Source organism: Engraulis encrasicolus, chromosome 10, assembly GCF_034702125.1.
Source record: "Engraulis encrasicolus isolate BLACKSEA-1 chromosome 10, IST_EnEncr_1.0, whole genome shotgun sequence".
In the NCBI taxonomy this organism is placed as follows: Eukaryota; Metazoa; Chordata; class Actinopteri; order Clupeiformes; family Engraulidae; genus Engraulis; species Engraulis encrasicolus.
The window spans coordinates 40536860-40554142 of NC_085866.1; the positions used below are offsets into that span (position 1 = coordinate 40536860).

Genomic DNA, 17283 nt, shown 5'->3' on the forward strand with positions numbered 1-17283 from the left:
TCCCACACTAAAAAAAATGAAAAGCCTTTCCCGTGCATTAAATCCCCTTCAAATTAAGCATTTGTTAAAAAGATTAGATATTGGGCCCTTTTTGTTCTTTCAAAGCATTTTTGCCTTGCATGCTTATTTGCATGTCGTGCATATGAGATTTGTAACCCAACAACAGGGCTTTTTAAAAATAAAAAACAAACCATTTTATTGATGTTTCTTTCCAACTTTTCACACTCACACACCTCCTGATCACACCTTCCACAAGGAGTTCATTGGAATAGGGAGTGGTTGCAGAGTGACACGAGTTACGGTTATTGCGCAAGTGTTGCCAGTCTTGAGTCATTATCAGGCCTTCATAGTGTAAAAAAAAAGGAAAAAGTTCTAGCTGTGGTGTGTGGAAGAGCATCGTCTACTGACCAACTGACCAACTTCCGATGTAGATTGGCCTGCTAGCCAGTGGCTGCTGTGGAAATGTAAACCACTGGCAGCCGTGGTCTAATGGTGAAGGAGTCTTTCTTTAGAATTGGAAAGTTGCTGGTTCAAACCATGGCTAAAGTGCCCCTGAGCAATGCACCTAACCCGCATAGCTCCAGGGACTGTAAACCAATACCCTGTACCTAAGTATTTGCAAGTTGGTTTGGATAAAAGAGTCAGCTATGCACAATGATGCACCGAGTAGCTGATTCGTCTTGGGCTGCTTGAATGGAAGGGCTTGAGTTGTGGGTGAGGGTGAACCCAGCTCGGCCGTGTACTTGCAACAACCTTGGAGCTGTTTTGTAATGGTTGGGCAGGAGCTGTGTCACAAATCATAGGCCATCATAGGCAGGCAGAGTAAGTAATGTCATGGTAGTTCATGTCTGTTGCATCTTGGGATGCCATCCATGCTGGATCACCCCAGACTTCTCCTGAGGCCTGTTGCCAGTGATGGAGGTCGAGAGTGTAGCATGTTTTCTATTCCTCCTTCATTTCAACTTGACTCAGGCAATTTCTTGCAGTGTAGTGTTCAGCTATCTCTCTGTGTGCATGTGACAGAGGTTGGTGATTTCAGTAAGTTTATCTACCTATCTAATTTGTTCTCATTAAAGCAAACTTGTTCAGTGTAAGAACAGCGTGAAGACGTTTCCCTTCTGGGTATTGCAACTCTTGGCCTTTAGGTAGTAGTGTAGTCAATGTCAATCGCCATTGCTTTGCAGTGATTGCAGAGAATGTAGTGAGCAAACTCACAGCTCCCTCGCAGGGCTCCACGTGTTGAGAAAATGGTGTGATAAGTTGGGGGATGTGGGGTCGGTGATAAGGGCAGACTTGGAAGTGGAGTGGAGTGAGTTGTGTTTATGGGCGTCTCTCTGGACCATTATCCATGGCTTTCCAGCGATTACATTTGATGGTGCCCCGAAAGATGAGGTAAGTGGACCTGCTGCTCCCTTGCAGAGGCTCCACCCAGACCCCGTGTTGAGGAAATGGTGGGACAGATTGGGGGATGTGGAATTGGGGTTGGGGATGGTGATGGTGGTTAGGTGCAAAATCTACTGAAATGTGATTGGAGTGGAGTGGAGATTGACCGGTGTTTACTGTAGTCTGGTCCAAAAAGTCAGAGAATGTACACGCACATCAGTAGCACAGGTGCTTGACCAAACATAAGATACCTGAAAGGAAAATATAAAGGTCCCATTTTTGGGAGCATCGGACAGTGTTGCAGGCAGTGTCTTTGCTTTTCAGTACTGTAGTCTGGACCAATCTCCATTGCTTTGCAGCGGTTTGATTTTGAGAACGAGCGAGGTGAGTGAGTGGACCCGCTGCTCCCTGAACTTGCTATGCTCTGCTCCACCACGTGTTGAGGAAGTGGTGTGATGGATTGGAGGGGGGGGTAGTTGGATATTTAACGGCAGTGTCTGGAGAGGAGTGAGTTGTGTGTGTGTGTGTCTCTCTCTCTCTCTCTGCCCGAGTCCCCAGCTGCTGGCAGTGCTGCGACAGGCAGGGATGGTGGCCTGTGACCCCTGTGACCCCTGTCACATGCGGGGGCCTATCGCATGTCCGGGATTAATCCCTCGCAGCAGGCGCTTGCTGCGTTCCCCAGGCCCCGAGCTGCTGTAAGGGGAGCAGGCCATTTCAAAACATTTACCGCAGTCTCTCTCTCTCTCTCTCTCTCTCTCTCTCTCTCTCTCTCTCTCTCTCTCTCTCTCTCTCTCTCTCTCTCTCTCTCGTTCACTCGCTCTCTCCCTCCCTCCCGCCCCCTCCTTTCCCTTCCCTTCTACACTTTCTCTCTTCACGTTCTCTCTCTGTCTGTCTGTCTCTCTTTCTCCCCTCCCCTCCCTACTTCCTTCGTTTATGCACTTTGTCTCTTGTCCACTTTCTCTCTCACTCCCTGTCTTCATTTTCCTTCTTCCTTCTTCCTCGTTCTCTCTCTCTCACTCTCTCTCTCTCTCACTCTCTCTCTCTCTCTCTCTCTCTCTCTCTCTCTCTCTCTCTCTCTCTGGCGTCGCGCCCATATCTCTTCCAAGCTGTCAGTATTCCGTGCACTCCTCTCGTTTGCTCACTCTTGCTGACAATACTCATACTTTTTTAATGAGCGCAAGTTTTTATAATATCTTATTCTTTTTTTTCTCCCTTTCCTGTCATGCCAAATCTTTCCAGTTGTCTTAAAATAGAGCTTTTGCAGCCTTTTCCCGTCTCCCAAGAGTCCAATTTGAGTTGTGTGCCTGCGCTGGTGAGCTCACGATTGTCATCATTTATAGTGTTTCTCACTGTGGAGGCTTGAAGGGAAAAAATCATAGCCCTTTTACTCAACTTATCACCATTAAATTGCACCATGAACAAAAAGGGCAACCCAAAATAACTTTCGCATCGTAGAAGTGTTTGTATTATGTACCCACAATAAATCCAGCAGTAAATGGAACCAAGACCTTGCTGTTCAATTTGTCTTATTCAGTCAGTATTGACTGTGTGAAGCTAACGTGTTCTATTGTGTGTGTGGTTTATTCCGTCTCTGCATCATGCGCCAGCTCAGAAATCAACTCCCTGCCCCACACTCCGCGCTGCTCCGCACTGAGTTCAACACTGTGCCATTTGTCCCCGTGTTTTCATGACAAATGGAGTCGTAAGAAGACACAACGCAAATTAGCCCGGCCAAGAAACATATTGGTGTCACTGTGAAATGTCACGACCTCCGGAAGACAGTGCACATGCTTTCCAGCCCAAAGCAGCTGGTGGCAGGCAAGGCAGGCAGGGCCCTGGCGCTGGAAGTGGGCTGGCTGGCTGGCTGCTGTGCTGCGGTTGACATTAAGCCTGGGTAAGCTGAGATTTACTGGCAAAGCAGAGCGCCACAGACCCCCCCTTCTCTCAGGCCATGACCACTCTACTAATGCAGGCTGAAAGACTCACCAAAAAGGGAGAAAAATATTAATTTTTAAAAGGGCGTGCGAAGATTGAGGTCTTTATGACACTGTGGATGAGTTGGGTGTCGAAATGTTAATGCTAACCAATAAATCACCAAAAAGTTTATATTACAGAATGTGGCCTTTCACAACTGCATAAACTACAATAAATAAAATAAAAATACACAATGCGCCAATACAAGTAATGCAACATTAACACGGGTGTACATATTCTGGTTGTCTGACGGCATTTGTCTCATGATTTGTTTCCGACTGCTCGTCTATTCACAATTTTTGGGTGGCCGGTGTGCTGCGTGATAACTGGGGGTCCTTGGTGATGGGCTGCATAGCTGAAACAGATGGCGATGTGTGGCCGGTGGTTGGCCATAGGCAGCGTTTGTGTTGCCAGTGGCGTACTGTACCGCATAGAGCAGATGCCCCTGGCAGCGCCGCTTGACAGCTGCCTGTACAGTACATTCCATTTGCGTTGGGTTGCACGATTCTGATGACAAGATGATATTGCATCCAATACAAACTCGGATAAAGTTCCATGCGTTCCATTGGCACTGGAGTCGTGTGCGAACTGCCGTTGCGCCGTCGCCGTGCGCTGCTGCATGTTATTTGCCCACTCAGCTGTCTGAAACACTTGGGCTGCTTGCTTGCAGCCACTCGGAGACAGCAACTGCAAAGCGATATACTGTAAGTGTTTACATGGATAATACACTTTGCAATGCAAACTTGCAGTCGCGGACAATGTGTTGTCCAGGTGATTGTGTCTAAGATGCAGGGCTTGAAAACGAAATAATTTTTCAAACGTTCCGTTCCGAACGGTTCAGGCAAGTTTCAGTTTAACGTTTTTGTTCTTGCAATCGTTCCCCCACAAAAATATCGTTCCTGAACCGGTTCGGAACGAAAAATAACGTTCGTTCTTAACGTTCCTGCAGTGTTTAACGGCCATATTAAGTCTATTTTCGTGGACTTTGTCTTAGAATAGACGTACTCATTATCTCCCCTTGATTTACACAGCTATTCTCAAAAATAATAACACACCCAAAAACACTCAGATGGGCTATCCATCCTGGCAGATTTAACCGGATGCCTATAATTCTTATCAAAAGTAGCCTATGCCAGCCCAGTAGCGGTGGGTGGAAATGTTGATTAGGGAGGCACAATACAGAATAGCCAGAGAGAGTTTAAAAAAATAGCCAGAGAGAGTTCCTAAAAAAATCTCTGGAATAGCGCAGGTGACGTCAGCATAATAAGAGGTGTCGATAGGCATGGATTTCAGTTCTTGCCTAGCTCTATTTAATAGGCCATGATGAGGTTTGCAGCAAGTGAAACGTGTAAGTAAAAGGGACACAGCTTGCTCCACAAAAAATCCCAAACTGTTTTGAGATGTGCACGATGCAAGGGGTCACTAGTTCTAGAGAAGGGACAGGTTGCATAGTCTGAAACCTCGGATATGCTCTCAGATATCGGCTACCAACCATTCCAGTGCAAGTCCATCACCACAAAACCGGAGACCTTTTGTAGCCTAACAGACAAGCGTCACAAAATAGTAAGAGTTTCCACGTAGTCCATCCCATCAGCCCAGCCCTCTGCACGACAGAAGAGAATAATAACTTAAACAACAACAAATGTGCTGTCTTTCTCTATCCCTGCTTGTTGTCACACGCGACCTATTGTTATTCGTGATGACAGCCAGGAAATATTGCGCAATACTGAGGAAACCATCGAAACATTGAGCGGGCCAGCTAACGTCAGCTAGCGTCAGTCCATCTGCCACGAATGACTTTATCCCGCATTGACCACAACAACAGATAAATAAGAGACGTCCTTGATTACAGCACATAAAACACCAGCTCTCACCTCTCTTCTCTACAACCGATAGTGGGATACGCTGCGCACAACAAAAGCACCTCAGTAACTTTACAACATAATTTGCCATAACCGCATTGAACATCGAGGCACTCAGCGGTGCCATTACAAGAAGTAAGCTAAACATGACTTGACATGACATGACACCAGTTGCCTTGCCTCTCGAGAGCACTCTGCGAATTAGGTTCATCAAATCGCCTATCCAATTCCTTTGCAAATCATAGACTGTATGGTCCAAATACTCTGTCCCTGTAGGAATCCCAACACCGATCTCAAGACATGTTCTCTTTTGCTCTCCATGGTGTCAATATAAAACAAAAACTTATTTGATATTGGTGGTCAACAACTTTAGGGCGGGTTTATTAGAGCCAACTTCCAATCACTACGAGAAAGCCAGGAGAACAGAGACAGTTTAGTTCTAGTTACCTATCAAAATCTCTGAGGAGAAGCACATCCGTCTAAAATTTACCCAGGCACAGTCGCACTCTGATTGGCCAATGCTCCTCAATATTTTATCAATCGGCGGCAAGAGCTCAGGTGAAGCAAAATGCTGTTGCTGTATGCATGTTTCCCCTCATACACGTCAGTAGCCGAACTAAAAGACTGCTCGTCGCCATGGTTACTCCTCAAACAAAATCGTGCACTTGTATGAAATATAGAGAACGAAAAAAAAACCCGTTATTAACCGGTTTGTGGATTTCAGAATAACGTTTTTGTTCCGGAACACTTGAAGACCATTTCGTTTTCGTTTCCGTTTCCGTTCCTTGTAAAATTCCATAAAATTTCGTTCGTTTTCGGTTTTCGTTTTCGTTCCTTGAACCGGTTCGGAGCCCTGCTAAGATGATAAAATAACACTAACTGAAACATGTGGGAAGGTGCACCTTGTGTGTCTGTTGTGTTGAATTCTTGTGTTGAGTTGCACAGTCTTGAGTATGGTGCCTGAAATCAAACGATGCACATTTAACATTTGTTACTAGCAGGGGATCATAATGACTTTGAATCATTGTGCAAGTCCATCCAGTGCAAGTCCATCACCACAAAACCGGAGACCTTTTGTAGCCTAACAGACAAGCGTCACAAAATAGTAAGAGTTTCCACGTAGTCCATCCCATCAGCCCAGCCCTCTGCACGACAGAAGAGAATAATAACTTAAACAACAACAAATGTGCTGTCTTTCTCTATCCCTGCTTGTTGTCACACGCGACCTATTGTTATTCGTGATGACAGCCAGGAAATATTGCGCAATACTGAGGAAACCATCGAAACATTGAGCGGGCCAGCTAACGTCAGCTAGCGTCAGTCCATCTGCCACGAATGACTTTATCCCGCATTGACCACAACAACAGATAAATAAGAGACGTCCTTGATTACAGCACATAAAACACCAGCTCTCACCTCTCTTCTCTACAACCGATAGTGGGATACGCTGCGCACAACAAAAGCACCTCAGTAACTTTACAACATAATTTGCCATAACCGCATTGAACATCGAGGCACTCAGCGGTGCCATTACAAGAAGTAAGCTAAACATGACTTGACATGACATGACACCAGTTGCCTTGCCTCTCGAGAGCACTCTGCGAATTAGGTTCATCAAATCGCCTATCCAATTCCTTTGCAAATCATAGACTGTATGGTCCAAATACTCTGTCCCTGTAGGAATCCCAACACCGATCTCAAGACATGTTCTCTTTTGCTCTCCATGGTGTCAATATAAAACAAAAACTTATTTGATATTGGTGGTCAACAACTTTAGGGCGGGTTTATTAGAGCCAACTTCCAATCACTACGAGAAAGCCAGGAGAACAGAGACAGTTTAGTTCTAGTTACCTATCAAAATCTCTGAGGAGAAGCACATCCGTCTAAAATTTACCCAGGCACAGTCGCACTCTGATTGGCCAATGCTCCTCAATATTTTATCAATCGGCGGCAAGAGCTCAGGTGAAGCAAAATGCTGTTGCTGTATGCATGTTTCCCCTCATACACGTCAGTAGCCGAACTAAAAGACTGCTCGTCGCCATGGTTACTCCTCAAACAAAATCGTGCACTTGTATGAAATATAGAGAACGAAAAAAAACCCGTTATTAACCGGTTTGTGGATTTCAGAATAACGTTTTTGTTCCGGAACACTTGAAGACCATTTCGTTTTCGTTTCCGTTTCCGTTCCTTGTAAAATTCCATAAAATTTCGTTCGTTTTCGGTTTTCGTTTTCGTTCCTTGAACCGGTTCGGAGCCCTGCTAAGATGATAAAATAACACTAACTGAAACATGTGGGAAGGTGCACCTTGTGTGTCTGTTGTGTTGAATTCTTGTGTTGAGTTGCACAGTCTTGAGTATGGTGCCTGAAATCAAACGATGCACATTTAACATTTGTTACTAGCAGGGGGTCATAATGACTTTGAATCATTTAGTTATTTCAGGTGCACAATTAGTTATTGTTGCAGCCTTCAATTTTGCCATGTAAACTAAGCTTATTTAATACTGATTACTCTGGAAGTCAATCTTGCTGTGGTAGGCAATGTAAGGGATGCTGCAATACCACCAAACAGCACCTCCATGAGACTAAGCTTAATAACTGTTGTGTGGTGTGTCCTACAGCTCTCTGTCTGACTGTGCAAATGCATCAAAGGCCGCCTCCCAGCATGCTGCATCTTTAGACTGCTAGGCCCTCACCCTGCTCTCCTCCAACATCATCCTTACAAGCTGTAGCTGCTACCCAGTCACCGCACCCATCTGCATCACGCACGCACGCACGCACACACACACACACACACACACACACACACACACACACACACACACACACACACACACACACACACACACACACACACACACACACACACACACACACACACACACACTCGTCTACTCCTGTCTCCAGAGAGAAGGAGACGGAGGGAGAGGCAGAGGCAGAGATCTTTTAAAGTTTGCCAGCCTTTGCATGAAGTGCAAGCGTCTGAACATCATGGTGACATGCTATTCTGGTTGGTTTGTTAAAGGGACGAGAGAGAGAGAGAATACCGTGACGGCTTTCAGACATCAGTAACGACTGACTCTGCTCTGCATGTGTCATGTGTTTGTGTACACGTGTTTGTTTTCTTGTATCTCGTTTCTCCAATTTTCGTGGGTTTCATTTGCATTGTGCTGCTTTTCATCCACGGAAGCTTATCTCTGCGGAATTCTGCAGAAGCAAGCACATCGTATTCGACTGTAGACGATAATTTTTTGTTGTTTGTTTGTTTGTGTTTTTGTGAAGTAGGCAGAGCTGGAAGGTATATGATGAACGTTAATAAATAAATAAATAAATAAATAAATAAATAAATGTGAGGAAAACGTAGAGAAGAAATCAGTCTGATCAAGAATGAAGATGAAAACTGAAGGGGGGGAGAAAAACATCAAAAACCCAGGGAAAGAGCTGCCGCGTGCAGCCAGGGAGAGAGGCTGTGAAAAGTGGCTCATTCCGCAACTTCAAAAGGAATTTTGAGGATGGGGAGACAACAACACAGGAGAAAAAAAGAGAAGAAAAAAACCTCAGCAAGAATAAATGTGTTTAGACACCTTTTCAAAAGTGGACTGAAGAGTGCATATTCGGACCCATTTTCCTCTCAATTTTTTGCCACTGGGTGTCTGTGGTGACACTTTGTCAGCCTGTACTGATGAAAGGGGTGTGTGTGCCTGTGTGTGCCCGCGTCTGTCTGGGTGTGTGTGTGTTTGAGGCGCCTTTAGGATGTCAACCCCCTCATCTCTCCCTTTTTTGCTTTTGGGCTCGCAGAGCCGCCGCGCTGAGCGACTCGCGAGTGCTTTAGCATTTTAAAGCAGATGTCACGGATGACACTCGAAGCCAGTCAGCGAGGGCGCAAGGGGGGTGGGGGGTAGATGGGACCCTTTGAATTAAAAATGGTGTCGCCGTCTGATTACCGGCACTCAGAACGCCCTCTACTCTGTCTTGAGTGATGCCTCTCGCTCTCGCTCAGCTCATTAAAAATAGATGGCGACTCTTCCACATTTATTAGGGACGCAGCGTCTTTCATGTCCTCAGCGGCACTGCTGTGCTGTGCTGTGCTGTGCTGTGCTGTGCTGTGCTGTGCTGTGCTGTGCTGTGCTGTGCCGTGCCGCGCTGTGCCGCGCCACCCTGCACCAATCTGCACTGGGGCTGGGCACCATTGAGCCCCCTCTGTAATGATCCAGACAGTTAGGATTCAATGCCAATATGCTGAGCTGGAGGGTGAAACATGGTGGCCACCAGCGCTTCGACTGCCGCTGTGCGTGTTAACCACGTACTGAGGCCATTTTGTGCATACATGCACTGTATGTATGCATTGAATTTTCCCTCAGATGTGTGTTTGTGTGGGTGTGTCTGTATTCATATGTGTCTGTGTGTGATGGATGTAGACTGTGTGTCTATATTTAGATGTTCTGTCTGAGGCCATTTCCATTATGTGTACGCCCCATTCATGAGCAAATGTTCCTTCATGTGTAAATACTGAATGTGTTCAGGTGTCTGTGTGTAATAAATGTATGTGTCTCTGTCCATGTCCATGTATGCATTTAGATGTGTGTTTGTTCTGAATGTTGACTCCACCTTGATCGTTGTTTCTTGTGCTCCCCAATCCTCGCTCCCCCTATGCCTGCCCCCCACCCCCTCTCCCGTCAGAAGCCAGAGAGCGAGTGCAGAAAGCAAGACGTGATCAAACACACCGGTGCCTTCACGTCACGTCACATCTCACCCCTCCCTCTCAAGAGCTACCTCCCCTCAAGGTGTGCCCGGTGACACACACACACACACACACACACACACACACACACACACACACCCAGTCAGATATCATCCACCTCCCACGCACGGGTCCTCACAGTTCCTTTCATGTTCCTCTCTTTCCTCCTCTTTGCTTTGAGCCACCATCACCCCTAAGCGTATCTTTTTTTCTTCTTCACATTTTGCTCTTTTAAGACAAAAGCACAATTTTTCAAAGCCTTTTTCTTCTTCTCCACTGCAAGAGTCAAAGTCGATGTGTTTTTAAGACCAGATCATGGATTATTGAAACTGAATCAGTAACTATGCCGTTTATGATGTATCGTCTGTTCCCAATGGACTGAATGCAGTATGGCGAAGCATAGGAGAATGAGGTAAATTAATGGTCTGGTTGGCTTTTGGTACGGATCACTGTCCTATTTAGCCAAAGTTAAAAGCCCCAAAACTAATATGTAAGAAACAAAACAACATGCTTATAACATGCCCTGTGCTGCACAGTTGTTGGCCATGCACTGGGATGCAGTAGCAAATGAGGGATGAGCTAGTCGGTGTACAACACTACCCAGGAAGCATCACCTGTGCCAGTCGGAATGGGGTCATTGCTGTGGTTGCAGGGTTTGATTTGGCTGTGTGTGTGTGTGTGTGTGTGCGTGCGTGCGTGCGTGCGTGCGTGCGTGCGTGCGTGCGCTAATCTGTATTTGGGGAGGGGTGGCTATGGGGGTGGGGGATTTGGGCTTTTTTTTATCCCGAGACAGGGCCGAGCCAGCTTTTCAATTAAACATAAGGCCGACATCAAACGGCCTGTCTATATACATTACAAGGCCTTTGTGCACATAAAGAGGACAGTGCGTATCAGAGTTGGGGCTCTGGGGGCGTTGGGGTGTTGGGGTGTCTCCGGGGGAGGGGGGCTGTGTGACAGATTGAGAAATGAAAAGCGGGGGGTTGGGAAGGATTGTCGTCTGTGTATGTGAAACACACACACACACACACTGCCCCCTTCTATCTTGTGATGTATATGTGTCCCACCCTTTGAGGCTCTAGGCTGCATCTTTTGCAGGCTAGACATACATTTTTGCCCAGCTTTTTGTCTCAGAGTGGACAGACACCCTAAAATAAATCACAATGTTCCTCTCTCTGTGTGTGCATGTCCCTGTTTGAAGAAGTAGACTGCACATCTTTTTCAGGACGCACTTGCGTTTCGGACTGTAGTGTGTATTCGATGAGAAACGGCTTGGGCTTTTTTTTTAGCATGTACCTTGCTTTCACAAGTTCCCACCCTGTGAAATCCTGACAAGTGCTTGAGATCTCCAGGGATTAAAGTTTTCCGTCGCTACGACGGATTTCCGTCAACTGGATTTTCGTTTGGACGGATTTCCGTCCGGACGGGTTTCCGTCCATATAATTTATGTCAATTAATTTACAATTTTTACTTTCCAACTGAACTCAAATCGAGAGCACTCCTGGTCATGAGAAGGGGACGAGAGGTGTGTTTGGTGTACGGATTTAGTCATACACTCCACCACTGGTGGTGTGATACAACATTCACTCATCATTAGTTTTGAGCCATCCCCTGTTCTTCCATGTTCCAAAAAAAGTACACGAGCGGTCAACAATTCGGTGGCGGCGCAGCGCGAGAGATTAAAAAAAAAGAAGAAAAGCCATCATTGTTGCTGATGGCAGAAAAGAAAATAAGTGTAATACTATGTCTTTAAAGTGCAATGACAATCGTTATGGACTGAGATTCCAATATGGGCTAATAAATAATGCATACCGGTATGCATGCATGGAACGCATAGCTGGAAGAAGGTAGGACACGTTTCCATTATCATTGCACCTGCCGTGGTAGATAGTTAGAAAAAAAGAATAGTTTACTTCGACTGCGCATGATGTCCTTTTCATTAAGGGTTTGCCTTTTAAGCATTGTGACTTTTACCAACATTATTCATAGCCCCAATGGGACGGCTATCATTGGCAGCTCATGCGTTTAGCGCGTTTGACTGGCTGCGTGTAGAACTAGCTCTAGTTGTCTGTCTGACGACGGATACTTTACAGTCTCATCTGTAATCATAGCAGATTAACTTTGTTGTTGCCGATATATATTTAAGAAATAAGTTAAAAATGGGTTGCATTTTACAGGGGTCACGGATAGGCTATACCTGGCAGAGGCAATATTTTATGCCACGTCTTGTTCTGGGAAGCAGTGTTCTGATGGGTGGACTCATGGTCGATAAATGCCGTTTCGATGTTTGTTTCACTTTCAAGGCTTGTTGTAGGCTACTGTGTGATGCTGTTTTTGCTAACTGGAATAGTGTGCAGCAACAGTTGTGTGCGCTTGTTTTTGAGTGGCTCAACGTCTGTGCCCATCTTCTCGGATGCGTTTCGTTTGAGTTCAGTTAGATTTGCGCACCGGGCACTCAGGACTGATGGGTGGATGATTTGCCTTGATTCGAGTGAAAAGTTGCGCGACAAGCTTATGTGTGTTACTTTTGTTAAACGATACACGTATGTGACTGGGTCGTGTCTGCTTGCGAAGCGTGCTTGGCACCGCACACCGAGAAGCAAAAAAGTAGCTATAGGTTTTCAAAACGGTAGAACACGGAGGTAGACTACCGCAACCTGTTTGTAAACGTCAACAAGTTATTTGTAACAGGATGAATAGTGAAAAAGGCAGAAGGGGAAAACATACAAATAACATACAAATAACCAACAACTAGTTTTCTCCCTCTGATTGCTATGCATTATTTTTTAAATGTCAGAAATACAACTGCAAGCAATGCGCACCAGTGCTTTCACCAGAACAGTGCTTGCCCGTTCTGATGTGAAAGACAAAATATAACCTACTACTACTACTACTACAAAAAAAAAAAACATAATGGGATCACTGTATCAACACATTGCAATTCCAAGTCAATAATTCTGTGATATCAGCTAGACCATTTTGAAACAACACTCATTGTGAATCCATTCTGCAAAATGTTGTGAACAATTCATAAACAATGGGTAGAAATAAGAGGAAAATAACCAAAACATGCCCCAAATTGCAGTTCAGTGTTTGCAGTCGGATATAGTATCCATTATCCCTCCATTCTCGGCCAGTTCTAGTCAATCTGGTGGCCCAGGCCTGCCCCCTTTTCCTCTTTCCTTTTTTGTATTTAGAAATTGGCATCTGTAAACATAGCATTGTAGGCCTACATCTGATTGAGCACATTTGATCTAGTACTTACTACCTACAGGTACATTCATACTGAGTGTATAGGCCTACTGAGTGTATGATGAATATTCATTGTTAATGTGAAGTGTAACGTTTTATGTTGGTTGAAGTTCTGATTTTGTGGCACTTTTTGGTATTACTGCCGCCCTCAAGACATAGGCCTATTCTGCTCTAGGCGACAGCCCTGTCTGCCTATGCCTAGCGCTGGCTCTGGCACCATTCTTTGCATAAAACCAGTGTATGTTTCGTTATGAGGGCAGAGCCTGGCTACATTGGTTTTCGTAGGGTTACGGAGTGATACTCGATCGGGTGCCTAACCGGCAAAAAAGTTCAGTCAGATGACTTTTTTTTGCTTTAATCCCTGGAATTGTACACACACACACACACACACACACACACACACACACACACACACACACACACACACACACACACACACACACACACACACACACACACACACACACACACACACACACACACACACACACACACACCACTGTGCATTACTTCTCTTAGTGCAGTCAAGAAGGAAGGAACATCAGCACTTTATCTCTCTCTCTCTCTCTCTCTCTCTCTCTCTCTCTCTCTCTCTCTCTCTCTCTCTCACCCACCCTCTCTCTCTCTCTCTGCTTCTTAACTTACTCTTGCTCTCTCTTTTGCTTCCCCTTTCTTTCTATTACCTCCTCAGTCTTGTTTTCTCTCTCTCTCTCTCTCGCTCTCGCTCTCTCTCTCTCTCTCTCTCTCTCTCTCTCTCTCTCTCTCTCTCTCTCTCTCTCTTCCTCATCCAGCCCTGTGTCTGCACTTCCTCTTTTTTCATCCCCATGATCTTGCCCTCTCTATCTGTCCCTTCCTCCCCCCTCTCCCCCTCTCTTCTCATATCCAACTCTGTCTCTCTCTCTCTCTCTCTCTCTCCTTCTCTCCCTCCGTTTTCTCATTCGTTTGAAGGCCGCGCAGAGTAGACTCTGACTGTGAAAATAGGTCATTAGCAAGCATAGTGGGTGTGGAGAGGGCGTGTGTGCGTGCGTCTGTATCTGTGTGTGTGTGTGCGCGCGTGCGCGTGCGCGTGTGTGTGTGTGTGTGTTAGAGAGGGGAGCGGGTGGGCTAGAGTTCAGGCAGGAGGGGTGCGGAGGGGTGCGGTGCAGAGTGTTCGCAGGGTTAGCCGCCCGCCACTCTGTGAAGAGTGCCATCAAATATTGATGAGGGCCAGTTCTATTGCTGTGCCAAGCAACCAACCTGCACTGCCACTTCAAGAGGAGGCCGACGCCATGCCACCTCCATCACAATGAGGCTCTAGCTGCACCCCTTGCCCCCGTGTGTGTGCGTGCGGACTCCCTGCCCTCATCTTTTGTGTGTGTGTAAGATGGAAGAGAAAACAGATTATGTGCACTCACTGCCTGCCTATGTGCTAACTGTGCACCCAACAGCACTTGTGTTGTGTTGCGTTACGTTGCGTTGCGTTGACATGAGCATGGCTAGACCTGCATGTTGACCCATGCTGTTTTGTTTCTGTGAATGAATACAAATAGTGTAGGGAATATGTACAATGAATGAGTAAAAAGAAGAAGAAACTGAGTCTGATCTATTCCCTACATAATCTTACTACCTCAGAGATGCACCAACAAGAAGGATGAGAACTGTGTGTGGAAGATAACTTTTTGTGAATACAAATAAGCCTAGATCGTGGAGTGTCACGAGATTAGTCAGAGAGCACCTGAGTAGGAATGGGAACGTGAGGATGAGGAGGCAGGCAGGATTCTATCCCATGAGTGATTCTACGATTCCCCTACGCTTTTGGCAAAAGCAAAATGTCAATTATCAGTATTTTTTTCAACTAAATGACCTAGATGTTTACATAGTGTATATTTAAGTTTCCAAACAAACAAATTGCCAAGCTTAATCTTAAATCATTTGATAAATACTCTAATGAAAGCGAACATTTGCTTAATTATTTTGTCAACAGTGTTATGGACAAATACTATGTCATTTCAAACATATATAAAAATACTACACAGTTGAAACATTATATGTTTGAAAGTGCTTATGTCCCTTAGCAGTAATGTTGTCATTAATCTGTGCAACTGATATAGAAAATGTGATTGTTGAGCTTCATAAGTAGGATTTTATGAGTCACTGTGATACAGACTGACACATTTTTCATCATAAATCCCTGTAACGTCTGATTTGAATATAGTCACCCTCCTTACACAATACTTCCTTCTCCAGAGATAATCCCTAGTGTATGTTCATAGGATTTTTCCAACACATAAGGGATCAATAGCGCAAAAACACTTTCAAAACAGTCAACCGTGTTACTCAACTGTGTTACGGTCAACAGTGCAGGGGAACAAGTCGGCACTTTTTTAGGAGAAAAAAACAGAGCAGACAAACCCATCTCCCTAGAACACAAATTGTTTTGTTTGTTTGTCTGTCAATATGGATATAAATTGGCAAAAACATACTCCTCCTCAACTGTCATCAGTGTTGCCAGATTGGGCTGGTTCCCGCCCAATTGGGCTGCTTAGGATGGCCGTGTGCGGGTAAAAATGGCATCTATCAGAAAAACCTTCCCACTGCCATATAAATCAATAGAATTGGGCGGGTTTTTAGGGCGGATTTTGATCATTTTTTGGGCTGGAAATCATCAGCCTCATCTGGCAACCCTGACTGTCATACTTAATTGTAACACCATTGACCGTAACACCGTTGACATTTCAGCCATTTTTATGGTGTTGTGCTAACTGAGGACCTCAGAAGTTCCACCACAACACCTTAATCAATTCATGTATCTGTATGCTTTATCTGTGTTTTTCTACATGTGATTTCTAATTCAGATTCTTATGAATATGTTGATAACACAGTTGACAGGCAATTTTCCCGCTATGAGAACATGAAAAAGAATGGATTAAATTATAGAAGGATGGAGCTCAAAATTTACCAAAAAATCTTCCCGTATCCTGTCAAAGAGGTTATGACATCACGTGATGTTATTCGTATGGCCTAAGACCAAACCATTACTGATTTATGGAGGAGGTTTCAGACCGTGACACGGTTAACACAGTTTTCGTGGACACACACAAAATGGCAAATTTCATGTATAATGGAAAGGACAGTGGTCTTTCTGACAGTTTTGTCATATTGTGATGATTGCTGTGAATCAACATTTGCAATCGTCTTGGGCAAAACAAGTTTCTTTACATGCTAATATGAAGACTGAATCTGACATTTGGAAGAGAGGACGGCATGAAAACGCCCAAAACCAGTATTAAATATTCATTCTTGCTGAGGGAAATAATGCTATGTCTACACTTTCTGTATTATATGAAAGATAAATGTTTTCTAATGTCCAAAACATCATTGGATGCAGTTAATAGTTAGTGGAATTGCCAAATAAAATCCACGAACTTAAAAGTGTAGGCGAATTAGAGAATCACTCCCATATAATCCTGTCTTCCTTCAATCTGCTACCTAAAAGGAAACTTGGGTTTTTTGTTTTTCCAATATCCTAACTCCTGTCCTTCCCAAGTGCTTGTGGCCTCGTAATGATGTTACAAGACGTTGTTGAAGACTGAAGTTTAATTCGATATCTTGCAAGAGCACAATTGAAAGATCATTTTCTCATTTGCAATCGGGATGTTGAAGTTGATGTGGCTAGGTTGACATTGACATTGGGGAAACTTCATTGTTTTCTCCACGAAGACGGGGCTTCACTTCAAAGGGAAAGACAACAAGCACAAGTCAATGACAGAAGTCAGGATATAAGAAAGAAGCCCAGGTCACCCAGCAGTTTTTGTGGTGCACGCCGACATGCCTGCCTGAAAAGCTACGCTGTCATAGAAAATATTTGGTAACACTAAGCTTGACGCTGGCATTATACACATGACATGAGTGTCATAACGTTGTCGTAACAATCATGGATGTGTCCTAAGTATTATGTCAATGTCATAAACCTTTTATGACTACTCATTAAGTGACATTTCGGTTTTTGACAGCCGAAGCAATGTCAGCTTTTCATGAATAAAAAACATGACTGTGTCATGACTGTTTTGAAAAGGTTATGACACTGTCATCATGAC

At 44.7% G+C, this 17283-nt stretch overlaps 1 protein-coding gene across 4 annotated transcripts in view; it reads left to right on the plus strand.

Annotated features, from left to right (window-relative positions):
- The window catches only part of ctnnbip1 (catenin, beta interacting protein 1), a 46812-nt gene that overhangs the window by 2705 nt on the left and 26824 nt on the right, over positions 1-17283 (plus strand). For 2 of the 4 annotated variants that reach the window (XM_063208867.1, XM_063208868.1), the window contains exon 2: positions 9898-10001. The exons of the other annotated variants lie outside the window; for them this stretch is intronic. The gene's annotated coding sequence lies outside the window, so the exon portion shown is untranslated. The remainder of the gene's footprint in view (positions 1-9897; positions 10002-17283) is intronic. 4 annotated transcript variants of the gene reach the window in all.